This window comes from Narcine bancroftii, chromosome 4, assembly GCF_036971445.1.
Source record: "Narcine bancroftii isolate sNarBan1 chromosome 4, sNarBan1.hap1, whole genome shotgun sequence".
Taxonomy (NCBI): domain Eukaryota; kingdom Metazoa; phylum Chordata; class Chondrichthyes; order Torpediniformes; family Narcinidae; genus Narcine; species Narcine bancroftii.
This window is the reverse complement of record NC_091472.1, coordinates 292,928,047-292,948,205: the sequence shown is the minus strand read 5'-3', so window position 1 is coordinate 292,948,205 and position 20,159 is coordinate 292,928,047. Positions and strand designations below refer to the sequence as shown.

The 20,159-nt window shown below is 43.2% G+C and overlaps 1 protein-coding gene across 22 annotated transcripts in view; it reads right to left on the bottom strand.

The window, feature by feature from the left end:
* baz2ba (bromodomain adjacent to zinc finger domain, 2Ba) overlaps window positions 1-17,202 on the bottom strand; it is a 282,544-nt gene extending 265,342 nt beyond the window's left edge. For 7 of the 22 annotated variants that reach the window (XM_069935424.1, XM_069935429.1, XM_069935423.1 and 4 more), the window contains exon 1: window positions 16,732-17,197. The gene's annotated coding sequence lies outside the window, so the exon portion shown is untranslated. Of the gene's footprint in view, window positions 1-12,176; window positions 12,199-13,250; window positions 13,725-16,731 lie in introns of those variants that run through there. The other 15 variants (XM_069935414.1, XM_069935409.1, XM_069935428.1 and 12 more) reach the window with 7 other exon arrangements.
* Window positions 17,203-20,159: the final 2,957 nt, after the last annotated feature.

The following is a 20,159-nucleotide window of genomic DNA, read 5'->3' as shown; positions in this document are numbered from 1 at the left end:
AAGAAAGCAATCAACACCTCTACCTACTCAGGAGTTTGTGGATGCTTGATATGACATTGGAAACCCTGGCAAACTTCAAAAGACGTTTAGTGGAAAGTGTACTGACCAGCTGCACCCCAGGCTGGTACAAGAGCACCAATACCGGAGCAGAAACCCCTGCAAAAGGTAATGGACACAGCCTAGAATATCACAGGCAAAACTCTCCCCACCATTCAGAAAATTTTCATAGAACAATGACATCAGAGAGCAGCAGCACCCATCAAGGATCCACACCACCCAAAACATGCTCTGTTCTCATTGCTGTCATCAGAAGAGGTACCGGTGCCAAGACTCGTACCACCAGTTTCAGGAATCCATACAATAGACTTATTAAAGGACTTATCTTGCACATTTATTAATTATTTTTACTGTATTTGCACAGTCTATTTACTTTTCTCTCTTTCGTATCTTTTCTTGATTACAGCGTTTCGTACTGCTGATAAGTAGAAATTTTGCCTGGTCCGCAGGAAAAAGAATCTGTTGTGTGATGTCATGCATGTATTCTGACAATAAATCTGAACTATGAATAGCATGGAGATATTCAAGAAATTGAAATCAGACGGAGGAAAACTGTTTTTGAGTTTAGAGATGCTGGACTTAATGTTGACAACTCAAGCTATCAGTGAAATAAGAGATGGGGCAATAAGTCAAGTCATGCTGCTTAACAGATTAGGAAGGATATTGAGAAAAACAAGGTTTAGATGTGTAATTTCAGTAAATACAGTTAAATATAATAGCCAATTTCAACCTAGTAAGGCTATACAAACAATAATGAAATTAAGGATCAAAATCAGCGTGATTTAAGTATAAAGTTGCCAGAAGACTTCCTTGATCCTTTATTAAATAGGAGAGCAAATAATTTTAACTGAAAGGGTAAACAACTGTTTACATTCTTGAACTACAGTTCAACTTCAGTGTTTCACCTAATCTCAGACTTGACTAGGTGATCACGTCCTTCACTCAGATTTAAGCTTCCATTTTCCTTACATGATCAAAAGAGTGTTACACACTGATTATTCTTTGGTCTTGATTTTCGCCTTTAATTATCTCCACAAGGTGGCAATTGTTCCACTTTCAGGAGATTGATATACAGAGGTATACAGAGGGTAAAAGGGGGCCTGATATGCAAAAAAAGCTAAATTAAAAAAGCAGCTTGTCTAAGAGTGGAGTATTAGCGTCTAAGAGTTGGCGGCACAGTTAGCGGAGTGGTTAGCAAAGCTGTTACCACGCCAGTGACTGGGTTTAGAGTCTAGCACCAACGGAGTTTGTACCTTCTCATGTCTGAATGGGTTTTCCCCAGAGCTCCAGTTTCTTCTCACCATTCAAAACCTACTGGGGGTTGTAGGTCAATTGGGTGTAATTGGGCAGCATGGACTCATGGGCCGAAAGGGCTGTATGCCTAAATTTAAAAAAAAAACAATTTCCACAAAGAACACCTGATCATAATCCATGGGGCAAGTGCAGACCAATTTCTAATTTTGTCCAGTTCAGCAGAGAAACGACCATTATAGATTTACATTGATTCCATCCATTTCTAGCATACGAGACAAGGATTTTATTAAAATATTTATCACTTACAAAAATGTCCAGAAACAAAAATATCAGATAATTAAGTGGGAAATGAATAAAAAACTGACCAAGAGTTTCCCAATTCACACTTGCCACCTGTTCGTATTAATGCACTCAGCCTTGTTCCAGGGTCATCAAACTCAGATTCCAACTAGAAATAAACCCAGCTCCTTTAGGTGGAAAATGGTTTATCAGTCAAACTGAAGTATTTAAAAATATATTCTGAAAAGTTTGATGAGGGGTCCACAATTATGAAGATCTAAACAATACAAAGTGTACAATTTTTGCTACAAACTGTTGCAGAAGCAAAGTCCAGAAACTGTTAAAAGCAAATGAGATTTTTGAAACGAGCAATAGTAAAGAGTGTGGTAAATAAACAAAAGGGTTAAAATAAATCCTCGGTTTACTTTAAAATTCCATGAAACACAATCTTTTTCTTGAATATTGTAGATAATCTATTTTCTCAAGATAGAAATACACATCACAGTACTCATTATCAACTTTATTACTGCAAGACTTGACAATTATGTTTGCTCCAATTTTAAATATTGTCAAATGGTCAAAAATGAATCCTGGAACACAAATGTTGAGGATCCTCATATTCAGTTCCATCTAGATTCTAGAATAATGAATGGACTATTAGCCTTAGACTAATAGTCTGTGTTCTTGAGTAGCAAAGGAGAAAAAAATACATCCATGTTCAAAATTACCTGGTGAAAAATGAATTTGGACCATGAGTAAATGTAAAATTGTACTTGGCCAAGATTCCATGATTCATCAAACACGATGGTCAAGTTTTAACAATTCAAATGGGAAAATAAGATTTACAATGCTACCAACCAGGAATTGTAAAGCTGTAGAAGAAAATGAATTTAGCAGAATGGGAAGGGCCAGTGACCCGGATTTGAATCCACAGCTTTCTCTAAGGAGTTTCTATGTTCTTCTCTGTGTTTACATAAGTTTCTTCTGGGTACTCTAGTTTCCTCCTATGTTCCAAAGATATAGGTTAATTGATCCCATACGTGTATTTGGGCAGTACAGGTTCATGGGCTGAAAGGTCCTGATACTGTACTTTTATCTCCAAATGTGTTCTGACCATCGGTTGAGGATGGAGATCTTGTCGCTGAGGAGGACTTTGCCATCTGAGCTGCGCAGCGGGCTTTGGACTTGGGGTGAGGGGCCGTACACAGCCTTTAGAGCCTCGTAGAAACCCCTGAAGTCGCCAATGTCCGCGCTGAGCTGGGTTCGTTTGGCGAGGCTAGTCCACCACTCATTTTGGATCTCCCGGAGTTTGCGCTGAAGATGGCTGCATGCGCGACGGAAGGCTTGTTTCTTCTCTGGACAGGACGGCTTTGTAAGGTGAGCCTGGTGGGCAGCTCGCTTCTTTGCCAGCAGCTCCTGGATTTCCTGGCTGTTTTCGTCAAACCAGTCCTTGTTTTTCCTGGAGGAGAAGCCCAGTACCTCTTCAGTGGATTGCTGAAGATCCAGCTGCGCTGGATGGGTCACGTCTCCAGAATGGAGGACCATCGCCTTCCCAAGATCGTGTTATATGGCGAGCTCTCCATTGGCCACCGTGACAGAGGTGCACCAAAGAAAAGGTACAAGGACTGCCTAAAGAAATCTCTTGGTGCCTGCCACATTGACCACCGCCAGTGGGCTGATAACGCCTCAAACCGTGCATCTTGGCGCCTCACAGTTTGGCGGGCAGCAACCTCCTTTGAAGAAGACCGCAGAGCCCACCTCACTGACAAAAGGCAAAGGAGGAAAAACCCAACACCCAACCCCAACCAACCAATTTTCCCCTGTAACCGCTGCAATCGTGTCTGCCTGTCCCGCATCGGACTTGTCAGCCACAAACGAGCCTGCAGCTGACGTGGACTTTTTACCCCCTCCATAAATCTTCGTCCGCGAAGCCAAGCCAAAGAGAATAAGATCTCCAAATGTAATAATTCTTAAAACCAAGTTTCAGAGTAAATAGAGCAGATATTGCTAGCTATTCCTCCAACTATCCAAGGTTTTCCTACTTAATATGGGGACTCCAAAGTGTATCCTGTTATTGTGTGAGATATTCCAAATCAATCGCTGATATATCACAGAAGTGGTAGTACTGACAGTGTAATTTAATCTACACCGATTCCTGCAACAGAAGTAATATGTATCCAAAGTATTATTCTCACATTGGCCTCAGCCCAGTAACACCCATCCAACTCACATCTGAACCATCTGACAAGGAGTACCTGAACTAAAAAGATATTCAGAACCAAACTATGCTGGCAAAGGTGACTAATTCATAAAATGTGAAGCCACCTCTGATGTCCAAATATGCATTTGCCAAACCCTATAAATGACACCAAGATCAAATCACAAAGAATAAATCGTTCATCATAACTGATGCCACGAACATTAGCGGTGGTTGAGAAAAACCACACATCGTCTTTAACAGTAACCAGAAATTACTTTGCTATCAAATTAGATATCAGTAACTGGTCCAAAACACTGGCAGAAAATATAACTATTCTGTCTCACCTTTCCACAGGCCAAAGTGGTGGGTCAGAACAGTGCTAGAGGCCTGTGGTAAAACAATGCATCTAACCCATAGACTAATGCAACAGCACAAAAACATCAGAATAAAAGGTTTTTTAAAGAGCTCATCTTGGAAGAACAAATATTCATTTATCTGGTGCTTTTCACATCCCCAAGGCTCTTTCAGGTGACCAGAATACACCGATGTAAAGCAGCACATTCTACCCCTATGCAGCTGTCGGGAGGCTACCTGAAAGAGCAGGAGGCACTTTCCAACCCTCCTCCAAGATGGATAATCGTTGGAGCACTGAAGTCCTCCTTGGCACCTGGCTGCTAAGGAGCGGGCTGATGACAATCAGTTGGCGCCCCAGCCTCGACGTCCCGCAGGGACAAGAGCTGGAGTGTGCTCCGAGGTGCCTCTCCTGCAGCTGTCCCTTTCAGGTGGCCAGTGCAGCACTTTCAGGGCTGACACCTGAACGGCCATTCCATAGGTCTGCATCCACTTCTGTGGGTGCATTCTTGATGGAGAATGCACATGAAAGTGGCTTTAAAGTAAGGAAAGCTTCAGCATGACTACACAAATGTGTTAAAGTAACAAGTGATCTATTACGATATTGGTTAAAATCAAGCATGGCCAGAATGTAGCAATTCTTGTTTAACATACAGCAAGTTATTTTTTAGTTTTCATTCTGGAAAATATGCATACAAGATCCCATAAGAATGGAGAAAAAAAAACTGGGCTTTGATCAAAAAACACCTCAACTTTGCAGGAAATGCACTGAAATGCCAGCCCAGATGTGCTGACAGTCTGAAGTGAAATTTAAATTGAAAATGTCTTACTGAGAGGAAAGCACAATTCTAACTCAACATTGCAATCTCTTCTCTTAAGGTAAATTAGGGCAACATGAAGTTGCTTGTGTCACAAGGATAATTTGACGTGCATATTCACCACCACCCACAACCTGTGTCCTGTAACTCTGGACAAAGGGCAATTCCAAAAACAAACTGTAGATGTGCAGAGCCAAATCTTTCTTCATAGTGTATTCATAGCATTACAATGTGATCCAATCTAAAGAGATCATGTGAACTTCATGTTTTTTTTAATTCAGGTGCATTTTTGTTTAAACAAAAAGTGTCTTGAATAACTTTTGAAAAGACAATTGAGTGACAAACATGCACAATGATACTTCAACATTAAAAAAGGTCATAAAACTCAAATAAGAACTATGCCATCCATTTTCACAGACAAATCAGTAAATAATATGGAAGCAAGGAATTCTGTGCAATGACTAATGATTCAAGGAAAATAACACTCATGGAATAAAGCAAATGTTCTTCCTTCCCTCATTCCTGAGGGCTTAATCTAAAGGAGAAATAACAAGACCATGTTCTTAACACTAAAAGTCTAATCACATCCTTGACACACAACTTTATTAATATTGGCAATTAATATTCACCATTTAGAAATCAAACTGAACAATAGATCTGAGTTTTAGTATTCTTGGTGGAGGGTGGGGTCAACCATTTAATTCTCCAAAAATCAGTCATTACATGAGAGAAACAGCACACTAGAAGTCACTCCAATTTCCCAGACAATTTCCCTTGATGAACAGACACAATTAATCCTCCCACAATCATAGGATCGTAGCCATGTACACAAAATGTGTTGCAGCAACTAAGCTTCTACCAATCTTGTGAATTTGTAACAACTGTCCACTGAAAAGGCATGGTCAGCAGATTCATACAGGTACAAGAGGTAACCCCTCTAAGTTGCACACGAGCCTGGCATTTCCACTTTTACTGCTGAGTCACAACATTAACACACTTAAAATTCTGCACTGTATCACCTTGACTGAAGCCACTGAGAAAATTACTTCACTATCATGTGAAAACCAAACAAGGATGGCTACTAAATACTCCCCTTTGCAGTGACAATCAGATTATGTATAAACATCTAAAGTGTTTTGAAAATTAATGAGCATTTCTAAAATCCTCCAAAATTGAAACTTTAATCTTGTAAAATTAATGGATTAAAAAACTCAAAAAAATCACAGGTTGAGTTCTGCAGAAAGTGAAAGCATTAATTAATGAATAAATGTAGTTTTGTTTTTAAACAGCTTAATGACTGTAATATTACCAACATTACTCTGCTATATTGGAAATGCTAAATAATCTGTCAAAAAGCATGTTTATTGGAAGAAAGGCACTTTAATCAAAATAAAGATATCATATATACACCATTCCAATGCATTCTGTTACCAATTCAGTGTTTTTAAAAATAGTAGGTGAATTTGGCCCCTTCTACATCCTGATGCAAAAGAATTTTTAGAATTCTAATTAGATCTAAAAGTTATAACAATTTAATTAACTGGAACTCAACTTTGTTTCCCAATTTTCAATCTACTATTTTCCTGATGGAAGTATTTGGTTTAAGCTTTTGGTTTTGAACAATATATGAGGCAAACACTTAGGAGCAAATTTCATTGTTCAAACAAAAATCCCCACTGAACAATACCGGAATGTTCCAATGGCCACAAAAGTCAGGAAAATTACTAAATTAGGGAAAAAGGGGATATTTAACCCAATTTTAAAACCATTTGATACAAATAATTATTTATTCAAATACACATTAATTTTGCTACCATTGCACAAATACAAGAAATGTTGGTAAATCTCTAATGGAAGAATTAAAATTCTGAAGTCATTTTGATCATTCATACATCATTCAATGTTATACTGTCAAAACTTTATGAAAGCACTAATACTTGATTTCATACATTTTGACATCAGAAAAACCCCTTTATAAAACTATTTATTAAAATGACGCACCTCCAGGAATACAACATTGAGACAAGTTTGGCACACAAAAATTAAACAAGATAATTATTTGTCATCAGAATTTGGAATTTCCCATTTTTATCCAGAAATGAAATTGCCACGTTACACTATTTTCTATCATCCACATCACAACACAAGAAAAGCTACAATTTTTCTAGATACAGTGAAACTCCTGGTATCCAGCACCTTTGGGGATTGATAGAAGCAGATAAGCAAGTTTTCTAGTTGCTTGAGACCTACTCTTACAGTCCCTAACACACCTGCATTAAGAATAAACAGTTTAAAAGACAAATATACTATACTGAACAAACTTCACTTGCATGAATATATTAACCTTAAAGCATTTTACTTTATTTTCGCCACATCTGCCTCCTCCATGGAGCCGCCCAGAAGACAAAAAAAACAATCAACCTCTCTCTCCTCCCCCCCCAAGTTTACAGATAAAGCCTCACTAATATACTTAATAATATATTAATAAAGACTCTTACCAAGTAGAGATAAGGAGACACTAAGAGAGTCACACCAATGGCAAGCAGCATCAACCTGCTCTTCATCTTGGATAACGCCGTTTTATCCAAACACAACTTAATTCAAACATCTGCCATGAGCAAAACATGACCAAGGTACTCGACTGACTGAATATTTGCTCCCATCTTAACCAAAGGTTTTAGTGCTACTTCAGAGACCATTTACTTTTATAATTTTAAGCTTGCATATTTTTATCTATTATTTTGTTATTTATTAAAAAATTTTCTTTTTTCATTTTCCTCTACTTTTTTTTGCTGATTACTTGAAACCCGGACAATAGGTTTTGTGTACACACACACACACACACACACACACACACACACACACACACACACACACACACACACACACACACACACACACACACACACACACACACACACACACACACACACACACACACACACACACACACACACACACAAATAAATAAACTGATTAAAATATTACATATTTTCAATCAGGTGTCATTATTAAGTAATGGTTTCAGGTATAACTTGTCAATAGAAAAACATTATCCTTGTGACTGTTCCTGTTGTGTGTACTATATTAGTGTAAATTGTAAAGACAAAAAGGTAACTAAAGCACAAGGAAGAGCATTTTTACATGCAGAAATCTGCAGATGCTGGAAATCTGCAATAAAAACAAAAAGACAAGACATACCTGTGAAGAGAGAATCAGAGTTAACATCTCAAGTTGATTACCTTTCATTGCAATATGCTGCCTGACCTGAAAATTTCAAAGCTTTATCTGCTTTGAATATATGCATTCATGTCCCAATCAAAGAAATAAAGCTGGTGGAGTTCAAATAATTATAGTTTTAGTATCCTTCTTTAGAGCACTCCAACTATAAATATTCTTTATTTCTCCTCTATCTTGAGTCAAATTGTCTCACCACTTTATGCATTTAATCTACATTATGAATTCAAAATTGAAGCTATGCTGCCTGCACAGCAGAAAAGGAAGCCGATGTGACAGAAGTGACCAGATTCTTAAATGAGGATGATCAATACAAACTATTGCTATCCAATGCAGTTTTGATGTGCAAGCCTTCATGAAATCTGCAAATGGAAGCATGTTTACAACCAGTGTTGTAAATTATTGAGGTATCCTCTCCTCCCACAGCCAAATTTCAGTATTATTTTTGAAGCAAAAATACAGTAGTTCATTCACGTAATACACATTAGCCACATTAAGAGTGCAAACAGCTTTAATTTGCAGTACAAACAGGGAAAACTATTGGCATTTGAAACACCAGCCTCCATTATCACAGTAGGAGACTTCAATCACTCCGATGTTCTTATAACTGCACAAGCAATATGACAATGATCTCAGGGAAAATCAGCAATCTCTGCAACATACTCAAGGCCTCCCCTCCCCCGACACACAGAAATCTAACCAATCAGAAGACGTCATCCATGACCTACTGGAAGACTTGCATCAAGCTTTAAATCCTTTAAAAAAAAACATCAATCATATAAAACAGAGAGAGAGGACATTGAATTATACAGTATTAACCTCTAGGGTTTGCATAGAAAAGACCCCAGATTTATATTTGCCCATCCTTTAAGAGCTGCAGCACTATTCTTAACACTAAACCAACTACCAATTTGATGAACCTCACTGCCCTCACCAGGAGTAATGCTTATGTGATTAATGAGTATCTGCTAGTGAAAAAGCCAAGAACAGAAAGAACAGGATAAAAGCACATTATCTTCTTCATAAAATACCACTTTAATTACTCTGATGCATCTCTTCATGGGTGGTATGTTTGCCATATAGTTTATCACTGCAATGAACCTGCACATTTGGATATTTTTAATGTTCATTTTATAATTAACCACTTATATTTCTAACACTTTCAAAGTACAGCTCAACATTTTGTGGTATTTATTAATATCAAGCTCAATATTACAGTATAAAAATTACACCATATGTACTTTTCATTTGCCAGTTAAAATGGCAGTGATTAAATACTGGTAATTTTTTTTTACTGCAGCTGCTTTCTGGACATTTCTTTGTTTCAAAATTCTGATCAGTGAAAGTACCAACAAAAACTGCTGACCTGTTTGATTTCACATCTCTGCAGAGATTCAAGGACAGTTACATGCCACTGAAGAAATGTAGCAAGTGCAAAGAAAAGCATAATAAGCCAGGGGCCTATTATCCAAGCTACAACTGATTACTCCTTACAATGCAAGGAATGGTCAATAAAGATCATCACTATTCCATCAAAATTTTCATTAAGAAATTGCTCTCAGTTGTTTACTTAATTATCTCCAGTTAATCAACAGAATAAAATATTTTTTAAATTGGTTTAAAAATTAGCCTTGAAGCTAAAGTACAAAAAGATGCATTTTGTATTCCTCCTATCTAAAAAATGCATCTATTAACCTTCAAACAAAAACAAAAATAAAATCTCACTTTTAAAGAAAGCTTTTAAAGATTTTGGTAAATCACTCAAAGCCTCCAGTTTTTTTAATGATTTTGTACTTGGCTTTAATGTGATTGAACTATAAAATTTGCATTAATTTCTATTTAAATCAAGATTTTATTGTGATACTATTTCATTCTTTTCAAATGAGGACAAATTATTTAATGTAATTATCAAATTTGACACTTTTCAGGGAGAATACAGGTACTCCCCTACTTGAATCCATCCGCACATACAATGGAAAATTTGTTTTAAAGAAGAAAATAGTATGATTTACACGGTTTATGTGGTATTTGACAAACTATAACAGGGATGCAGGGCACGCAAGAGCCAAAATGCACACAATTAACTCGCAGGCTGGCGAACCGAGGTCCACAGGCTGGACGCAGCCATCTTGATTCCTGTGCACGCACACGTTTTTGGTTGGCGCATGCACAGTGGGTCCGCTTATTGGAGTTTGGTTGGCACATGCGCGAGAGTCAAGGGCACAAATTCACTATCGTTGGGACGCTAAACTCTCACGCATGCACCAACCAAACATCAATATGCGAACCCACTACACATGACAACCGAAGACTCGCACATGCACACAGGAATCAAGATGGCTGCACCCAGCCTGTGGATACCGGGACGCCAACTAACAAGTATGCAATTCCAAAATGCGTCCATTCCAAGAGATGACCAATCCTTCGGTCAGCACTGAGTACCTATACTTCAACTTGCCAACCCCATACTAGACATCCCAGTCTAAAAGTTCAGAGTTGCATAAAAGTCCAGAATTGATCTCTGTTCAAAGTTTTATATATTTTCTTAAATCTACTAAATATAACCTTCACCCAACTACAAAGAAACATAGAACTTGTATTTTTTTGTTATTTTACCACATCTTAACAGAGAAGCAAATTTTTTTTATTCCAGGAAATAGGTTTGAGGAACAGCAGCAAGCAAAACAGCATGTTCACAAATAAATACATGAGATGGAAGTCCAAGACAAAACCCCTGAAAGAATAAACAATATGAGCAATAAGAAACTGGAAACCAAAGACAAATGAATGAAAAAGGATCAGATTCAAGTTTAAAATCAGATTGAAGCCTTTAACAGTGAATGAATTTAATTACATTATCGTACAATTTAAAAGGAGGTCAAGAAGCAACTTGTACGTAGGCATAATCTTAATTCAGATTTATTGCCAGAGTACATACATGGCATCACATACAACCCTGAGATTCCTTTTTCCTGTGGGCGTGGCAGAATTGCCACTCATTCATATGGCAAAAAAATAAACTATGCACAGCATAAACATGTAAACTTTTTTATTTGGGTCCACAAAGAATGGCCAGACCCAAACCTCATACTTTTGAGGAAAACATTTACAAGTAGTCATGTTAGCCAGTTGTTTCCAATCCATAACCGAACAAATTCAATTATTTCAGCAATAAACATATTAATTTAGGATTATAAGAGAGCTCTGCTTTTCAATATCTTCAGCAAAGTTTCGAAAACCCAGGCAGACATCTTGGAACAATTTAAATATACGGTGACCACTTAAATTGATAACTCCTACACCCAAATTTTGACCAGGCTGTTACTCCCTATCATGATTTGGACCTATAGATTTGTTTCTGTTAAAAGTGGGAACTTTTAAAATTGAATTAATGTAATTATATCTGATACAAACTACTCAAGAGTACGAGTGACAGGTGGCTGGATACTGAATACTGCCACAGTAATTTATTAACACCTGAATTGTTAGCTTTGTAGATTCTGCAATAATGATCTGTACTACATGTAAAATTTCCATAAAACAAAATATAATTTTAAGCACAAGACCCTGTTTATTCCTTACATCTGTAATGTTGGGAACATTGTAATATCAAACTCTCATGTTGCAGAGAAACAACAGTTTAAAACATTTGAAATTACAATTCAAGCTGGGAGTGACTGTTCTGTTTCAATTCAATGACCCCACTAATGGGTTCTTAGCAGCTCCATGAAATCCAGCAGCTGTCAACTCAATGCATCAGAAGAAAAAGTCATACACTCCCATAAGGAAATAGTACATCAGGATGTTTGGCAAAACATCTGCTCTTCATATTTCATATGACATAACAAAAACAGCTAAACAAAGAAATACAATTGCAGCCTTGTTTTGTTGTTTTTAAACATTATTTTTAACAAAGGTGATCATTTTTATATCATTAATAGACGTAACAATATTTCTGAGACCCAAAACTAATTACATACCTTAAAGCATGTGAATGTTGCTCTAGAAAATACCAGTGATCAAGCACAATTTTGAGGAACAAAATGTGATTGAATTTTAAGTTCTGGGCAAATAATGTTTCAAACCCCTACTTATTTGATAGAAGGTGCAATAGGAGTTCAGAATCCATTTTTGCTCTCAAGTCAAACTGATGATTGATGTCAACTGGTATTATGAAAAGGAAGATGAGCTCTGATATTTTTCGTTGATTAGAAGTGTGAAACCCTTATAAAATAAAATCAAACTCATCACACCAGCTACAAAGTTCACACTATATCTATTTAATTAATTTTAAGGAAAACATGTCCATCTTCTCTAAAAGGGTTCCACTTCAATAAACTAATCTTATAAATTTGGATTATTTTACTTGCTTGCTTTCAACACCAAAAATCTTAATCACATTAGCAATATTCCAAGCAGTCAAAAGGAAGCTTGTTTATGTATCCTAAATGCCAGACATAAATTAGTATCGCCTGTGGTGAAAAGGGCAGAAAAATCCAAAAATATATCATGCAGTATTTCAAGTAACTGCAATAATGATGCAAGCAATATTTTGATTTTCTTTGATCAGCTTATCTCCCTGCTTAATCTGCCAAATCTTGCGGGCTTTTGTTGCATGTATAATTTAAAGCCATCTGCTGTTTGGGCTTTTGGATTCCCAAAAAAAAAAATTAACCCCAAGATTGGTGTGGGTACGTCACTAATATTTAAAGTATGATGTTACAGAGCTTTCGCTCCTCAGTGTAGAAATTACATAGAAGCACAATAAAATATGATTTTCCAACCTGTCTTTAAATGTTCCCACTACAAACGCTTTAAAAATGGAAGCTCACAAACCACACAAACCACTTAAAAGCTCCACGCCTTTTCAAGTTAGAACCTTGATGATTATGGCTGGCAGTCCAACTTTACTTTTTCTGGTTTGTGTCAACTTGTGCAGAGCTTCGGGCAGTGAAAAAGTGCATCTAACTTGGTTTAAACATCCACTTATTTAAACCTAAACGCCAGTATTAGGGGTAATGATGTCTAAGCAAATTCAAATTTCAGGAACACACCTTTTGTGTTAAGAGTAAGTCATTTTCTTTGAAAGTAATAGAAATTAAAAGAGGGAGAGCCCATTTTTTAAAAGAAAACAATGGGAGGTGATCATGTTCTTTTCATGCAAGTACAGAATTAGTGGAGGACATTGAGGAACGTGTTGGGAAACGTGTGGTCTTGGTGTTGACAATCCGACCACTCGTTTTTCTTGGCCAGTTGGTAGCATCTTCAATGATGGAAGGTTGACTGGGACCAAATGCAAGGTCAGGCCAAACTGCAGCCGGGGCTCGCGTTTAGACGGGGGGCTGCGACACGTTGAGCGGGGAGGGCCCGGCGCTCGTTCAGTGCTCATTTTCTCACCCGAGGTGGGCTTCTCCCAACCAGCGGGAGCAGCGACATCACTCTCGCGCCGCAAATCACCCAGCTTCACGGCGGCTGGGAACGCGGGCCGGGCTCAGCTCATCAAGTTTCCTTATTGAAAGGGGGGCGGGGGGACGGGGGGGGGGGGGGAGGGGGAGGGAGTTGCTGCTTCACAATCAAGTCGGGGACGGGACGGGGAGGGGGGGGTTCACTCAAACTTTACATGACGTCACTGACCCCGAAACCAGTCCCGACTTCACTTTTAAACCCTCCATCCAAACAAAAGGCTTTAAAACCTTTTCCCCAAGATGGCGAAGGGTTGTTGTTTTGAGGAAAAGAAAAATGGAGGATAATGTAATATACACAAAGGGGTAAATTTCAACAACTCGCCCGCAGCGGAGGGAGGGGGACAGGGGAGGGAGGGGAGGGTGGAGGGAGGGGGACAGGGAGGAGGGAGGGAGGGAGGGGGACAGGGAGGGAGGGAGGGAGGGAGGGGGACAGGGAGGGGGACAGGGAGGGAGGGAGGGAGGGGGACAGGGAGGGAGGGAGGGAGGGGGACAGGGAGGGAGGGAGGGAGGGGGACAGGGAGGGAGGGAGGGGGACAGGGAGGGAGGGAGGGAGGGAGGAGGGGGACAGGGAGGGAGGGAGGGAGGGAGGGGGACAGGGAGGGAGGGAGGGAGGGAGGGAGGGGGACAGGGAGGGAGGAGGGAGGGAGGGGGACAGGGAGGGAGGGAGGGAGGGAGGGGGACAGGGAGGGAGGGAGGGAGGGAGGGGGACAGGGAGGGAGGGAGGGAGGGAGGAGGGAGGGAGGGGGACAGGAGGAGGGAGGGAGGGAGGGGGACAGGGAGGGAGGGAGGGAGGGAGGGGGACAGGGAGGGAGGGAGGGAGGGAGGGAGGGGGACAGGGAGGGGGACAGGGAGGGGGACAGGGAGGGGGACAGGGAGGGGGACAGGGAGGGGGACAGGGAGGGGGACAGGGAGGGGGACAGGGAGGGGGGACAGGGAGGGGGACAGGAGGGGGACAGGGAGGGGGACAGGGAGGGGGACAGGGAGGGGGACAGGAGGGGGACAGGGAGGGGGACAGGGAGGGGGACAGGGAGGGAGGGAGGGGACAGGAGGGAGGGAGGGGGACAGGGAGGAGGGAGGGGGACAGGGAGGGAGGGAGGGGGGACAGGGAGGGAGGGAGGGGGACAGGGAGGAGGGAGGGGGACAGGGAGGGAGGGAGGGGGACAGGGAGGGAGGGAGGGGGACAGGGAGGGAGGGAGGGGGACAGGGAGGGAGGGAGGGGGACAGGGAGGGAGGAGGGGGACAGGGAGGGAGGGAGGGGGACAGGGAGGGAGGAGGGGGACAGGGAGGAGTGAGGGGGAAGGGAGGGAGGGAGGGGGACAGGGAGGGAGGGAGGGGGACAGGGAGGGAGGGAGGGGGACAGGGGGATGGGAAGGGGGACAGGGAGGGAGGGGACAGGGAGGGAGGGAGGGGGGACGGGAGGGAGGGGGGACAGGGAGAGGAGAGAGAGGGGGACAGGGAGGGAGAGAGAGGGGGACAGGGAGGGAGAGAGAGGGGGACAGGGAGGGAGAGAGAGGGGGGACAGGGAGGGAGAGAGAGGGGGACAGGGAGGGAGAGAGAGGGGGACAGGGAGGGAGAGAGAGGGGGACAGGGAGGGAGAGAGAGGGGGACAGGGAGGGAGAGAGAGGGGGGACAGGGAGGGAGAGAGAGGGGGACAGGGAGGGAGGGAGGGGGACAGGGAGGGAGGGAGGGGGACAGGGAGGGAGGGAGGAGGGGGACAGGGAGGGAGGGAGGGGAGGGGGACAGGGAGGGAGGGAGGGAGGGGGACAGGGAGGGAGGGAGGGAGGGGGACAGGGAGGGAGGGAGGGAGGGGGAAGGGAGGGAGGGAGGGAGGGGGACAGGGAGGGAGGGAGGGAGGGGGACAGGGAGGGAGGGAGGGAGAGAGGGAGGGAGAGAGGGGGACAGGGATGCAAAGGGGAGGGATGCAGAGTGGGACAGGGATGCAAAGGGAGGGAGTGGGACAGGGATGCAAAGGGAGGGAGAGAGGGAGGGAGTGGGACAGGGATGCAAAGGGAGGGATGCAGAGTGGGACAGGGATGCAAAGGGAGGGAGTGGGACAGGGATGCAAAGGGAGGGAGAGAGGGAGGGAGTGGGACAGGGATGCAAAGGGAGGGATGCAGAGTGGGACAGGGATGCAAAGGGAGGGAGTGGGACAGGGATGCAAAGGGAGGGGAGAGAGGGAGGGAGTGGGACAGGGATGCAAAGGGAGGGAGAGAGGCGCCCAGCGGCCGGGCACCGGCACCTCGGGGGGGAGAAAGCGGCCGGCGGATTTCTCTTGATCGGCTGGTGGGGGATTATTGGGGGGGTGGGGGTGGCCGAAGCTGACGGGACGCAGCTGTGACGCCTGACCTCGAGGCCGCGTCGTTTAGCCCGACCCAACTGGCCCGGTGGCCGGGCTGTCACCCAGAGTTAAAGGAGATTATTGGGGGGGGGGGGGGTGTATGAAAGGGGGCTGGTTTCACAGCACAACCACCCGCACGTATTTCCCTCTTTTCGTGGGACACGGGCTCCACCAGGCGTCTCCCCCCCCCCCCTTTTTCCTGGGACACGGGCTCCACCAGCGTCTCCCCCCCCTTTTCCTGGGACACGGGCTCCACCAGCGTCTTCCCCCCCCCCCCCAACACCCCTCGCACAGCTGCAGGACTCGGCCCGCCTTCTGCTTTCGGCCTCCGCGTCCCAAGGCCCGGGACAGGCCGCCGGTGTTTCTTATTGAAATCCCGTTTTATTTCTCTTCTTTCTCCCCCCCCCCAAAAAAAAACACTACAGGAGAGAGAGTGGACAGTAAACAGGGGCGCACAACCAGCAATGAATGAGTGGGGGGGGGGGGGGCGATCGATACAAACAGTGCGAGCGGTCATTGTATAGGTTTAAAATCCGCCCGTTGGGCTGTTTAAAGAGGAATAAAAAGTCCTTCTCCGGTTCGCTCGCAGTTCCCCCCCCCCCCCCAAATAAAGCCAGGGAGACACAAAGTGGCTGGAGGTTACCGAGCAATCCCCCTCCCCCGTCTGCCGCCCTGATCTCGAACCCCCCCCCACTCGGAGGGGGAGGGGGGGGAGAAACAAATGCAACTCACCTCGCTTCGCGAATGTCATCCACTTCCCTTCCGGATGCGCCGAGAGTGAGAGGGACAGACGGTGGGATTAATGCGCGAACGTCCCCGTTTTCGCTTCCCAAACTTTTTTTTTAATTGAGGCGGGGAGGACGGGCAGGATTCGCCAATTGACGAGAAGCGGGGGGGGAGGCGGGGGGGGGACGGAGACTTTCGCCCGCTCCCGGTGCATGTGGTTGGCGGACTGGTGACGTCAGGCGCGGCTCAAACAATGAAACTCGCTGCCCCAAGAAGCAGGGCCCTCGACGAGGCGGCGGCGGCGGCCGCCCCGTCCCTTCCATTCCCTCCTCCTTCAGCGGGCCTGCGGATGCCGAGGGACACGGCTCCTGAGCCAAGCTCCTCATCCCCTTGTTTTCTTTCTCTCTCGCTGGCGATGCGAGTGGCCTCAGCTCAGCTTCTCCCCGGGCAAGGGTTGCCACCCCAAGCGCGCACCCATGGGGGCAGAGGCGGGCTCCTGCGCTGCCCAGAAATGTGAGTCTTTCCCACAGAGAGCTTTGCATGGGTGAACGAGTTGGGGGGTGGGGGTGGGGGTGGGGTGGGGGGTGGGGGTGGAGGGGGGTGGAGGGGGGTGGGGGTGGAGGGGGGTGGGGGTGGAGGGGGGGTGGGGGTGGAGGGGGGGTGGGGGTGGAGGGGGGTGGGGGTGGGGGTGGAGGGGGGGTGGGGGTGGAGGGGGGGTGGGGGGTGGGGTGGGGGCAAGAATGTCAAAGAAACGAAGTGCTCAATTCGGATTGATTCTTTTCATCTGAACTGACCAAGGGGATCTGTGGCAGGCAGCTGCGCTGTGCTTGCACTTATTGATCTGTTCCGGGAATACCAATTTGATCGCTTCGGGTGGCAATTTTAATGCTGAACTTGATCACTGTCTTAATTGTCATCAGGAACAGGATTTGCAGATGTTTGGGCTTGGTTGTTCAATTCTGGTCAGTTCTGTTCAACAGCTTTCGTTGACATTGAGAAAATACTCTTGGATCGACACGTCTGACATCAGTTGTCAAGGAGGAAAAAAAAACAACAGAACGATTTCCCCCCCCCCCTCTTAAAAACAGGAAGCTAAATCATTGATTGTAACGTAAGTAACATTTGCAGGAACGCACATTCAAAGCCAGTTTTCCACAAATAAAAAATAGTATTAACAGAATTTAAGTATATTTTAGGAGGTGCTTTTTTTTTTAAAAGGGTAAGGGGCAAGTCACAAATAATAAAACTTCATGTATTTTACATTAACCAGGGATCTCCTGAATTCTAATGTTAATTTTTGTGTTACAATGGAAACTTTGCACAAAGTATTATTACAAGCAGTGCATTACTCCCGCAATGATCATCTGAACACAAGATGCAGTTAATAATAATGTTTCTATTCTGTTTGTTCAGAAAATGTAAGTTAATAATTATTTGCAAGATAGATAAGATGGTGTGTGTGTGTATAGGAAGTAGGAACAGGAGTAGGCCAAAGATGGCCCATCGAGCCTGCTCCGCCATTCAATAAGATCATGGCTGATCTAATTTATGACCTAACTCCACCTACCTGCCTTCTCCCCATATCCCCCACATTGGAGCGCTTTCATCCCTAACATCGAAGTACTCGAGATGGCAGAGGTCGACAGCATCGAGTCCACGGTGCTGAAGATCCAGCTGCGCTGGGTGGGTCACGTCTCCAGAATGGAGGACCATTGCTTTCCCAAGATCGTGTTATATGGCGAGCTCTCCACTGGCCACCGTGACAGAGGTGCACCAAAGAAAAGGTACAAGGACTGCCTAAAGAAATCTCTTGGTGCCTGCCACATTGACCACCGCCAGTGGGCTGATATCGCCTCAAACCGTGCATCTTGGCGCCTCACAGTTTGGCGGGCAGCAACCTCCTTTGAAGAAGACCGCAGAGCCCACCTCACTGACAAAAGGCAAAGGAGGAAATACCCAACACCCAACCCCAACCCACCAATTTTCCCCTGCAGCCGCTGCAACCGTGTCTGCCTGTCCCGCATCGGACTTGTCAGCCACAAACGAGCCTGCAGCTGACGTGGACTTTTACCCCCTCCATAAATCTTCGTCCGCGAAGCCAAGCCAAAGAAAAGAATATGTGTGTGTGTGTATATATAGAGGTTCCTGTATAACTATCAATGACAAGTAACATGTATTATGAATGCATCAGAATTAACCAAAACTCCATATTTATGGCACACAGTAGATTTTTATACTTTGTAAAAGCAACTAATTCTATCATGGTTCAAATAAATAAAAGTTAATTTGTCTGACTGTGATGTCATATTTCAACTTAAGTAAGCATTCTTTTATAATTCTTCACCTATAAGTAAACAATATCATTTCATTTGTATGACAATAGACAATAGGAGCTGGAGTTGGCCCTTCGGCCCGTCGAGCCAGCATCGCCATTTTACAGATCATGGCTGATCACTATGCTGTTCAAAATAAATACTCATCTAAATTCTGTTTGAAATGTCATGTTATAGTTAACAAATTAAGTGAAATGCAACAATAAATAATTTTTATTGTTTTAGTATAAAACAATAAATCCATTTAACTCAAGGTGATATGTCGAGACAATAGTATAAATATAAACTAAGAAAAATAAAAATCAGACTGAAAGTCAATGTTACTCAGGCTCCCATAATGCTGTGGCATGTTTTAGGTCGAGAAAATCAACCAGGGAACCCATTTTATCCTCAAAATGTATGGGTGTAGATGTTTTGAGAAGACAAAGTTATTGCTCCATGATAACGATATCAAATTGACTGTTACAAATAAGGTGTCTGCTGGCTATACAACTATATTCCAAGCAAGTTTTTATTAGCAACTTCAGGAGGGACAAAGAAAATAATGGAAATTTTTTAAATGTTACAGATTTGCAATTACAAAAAAAATTGGAACCAAACCACAAACATTAAATCTAAAGGTAATAATTTTTGTTTTGCCAAGAAATCAAAGTACCAGAAAGAAGAACCAATTACACCAAAATCTCAGTCCCATTAGTTTTAAAACTATTTCTATTTTCTGTCTGTAAAGTTGCAAAAGCAGTTTTGCTCCAATTTCTAAATTCTCACATAACGTACATCACACAACAGTATGTTCAGATACCAAAATACCTTTCCTAAATTAATTGTAAGGGCACTGCATGAGGCAATACAAGTCCCAGTGGCCTCAAGGCATCACTCTTGGGAAACTTGAACCAAACACAAATTAGATGCTTTGACTCCAAATAGTCTTTCATGCTGCATTCAATACGTGCCTATAGCAACAGCATAATGGAGCAGAATTTCATCACCATCATTACTGTAAATATAATCCTCAATCTAAATGCATTCATCTATACAATTAACCATTATAATTAACATAAATTTAAATTTTTTTTCATGGAATATTTCAAGATCTAATTT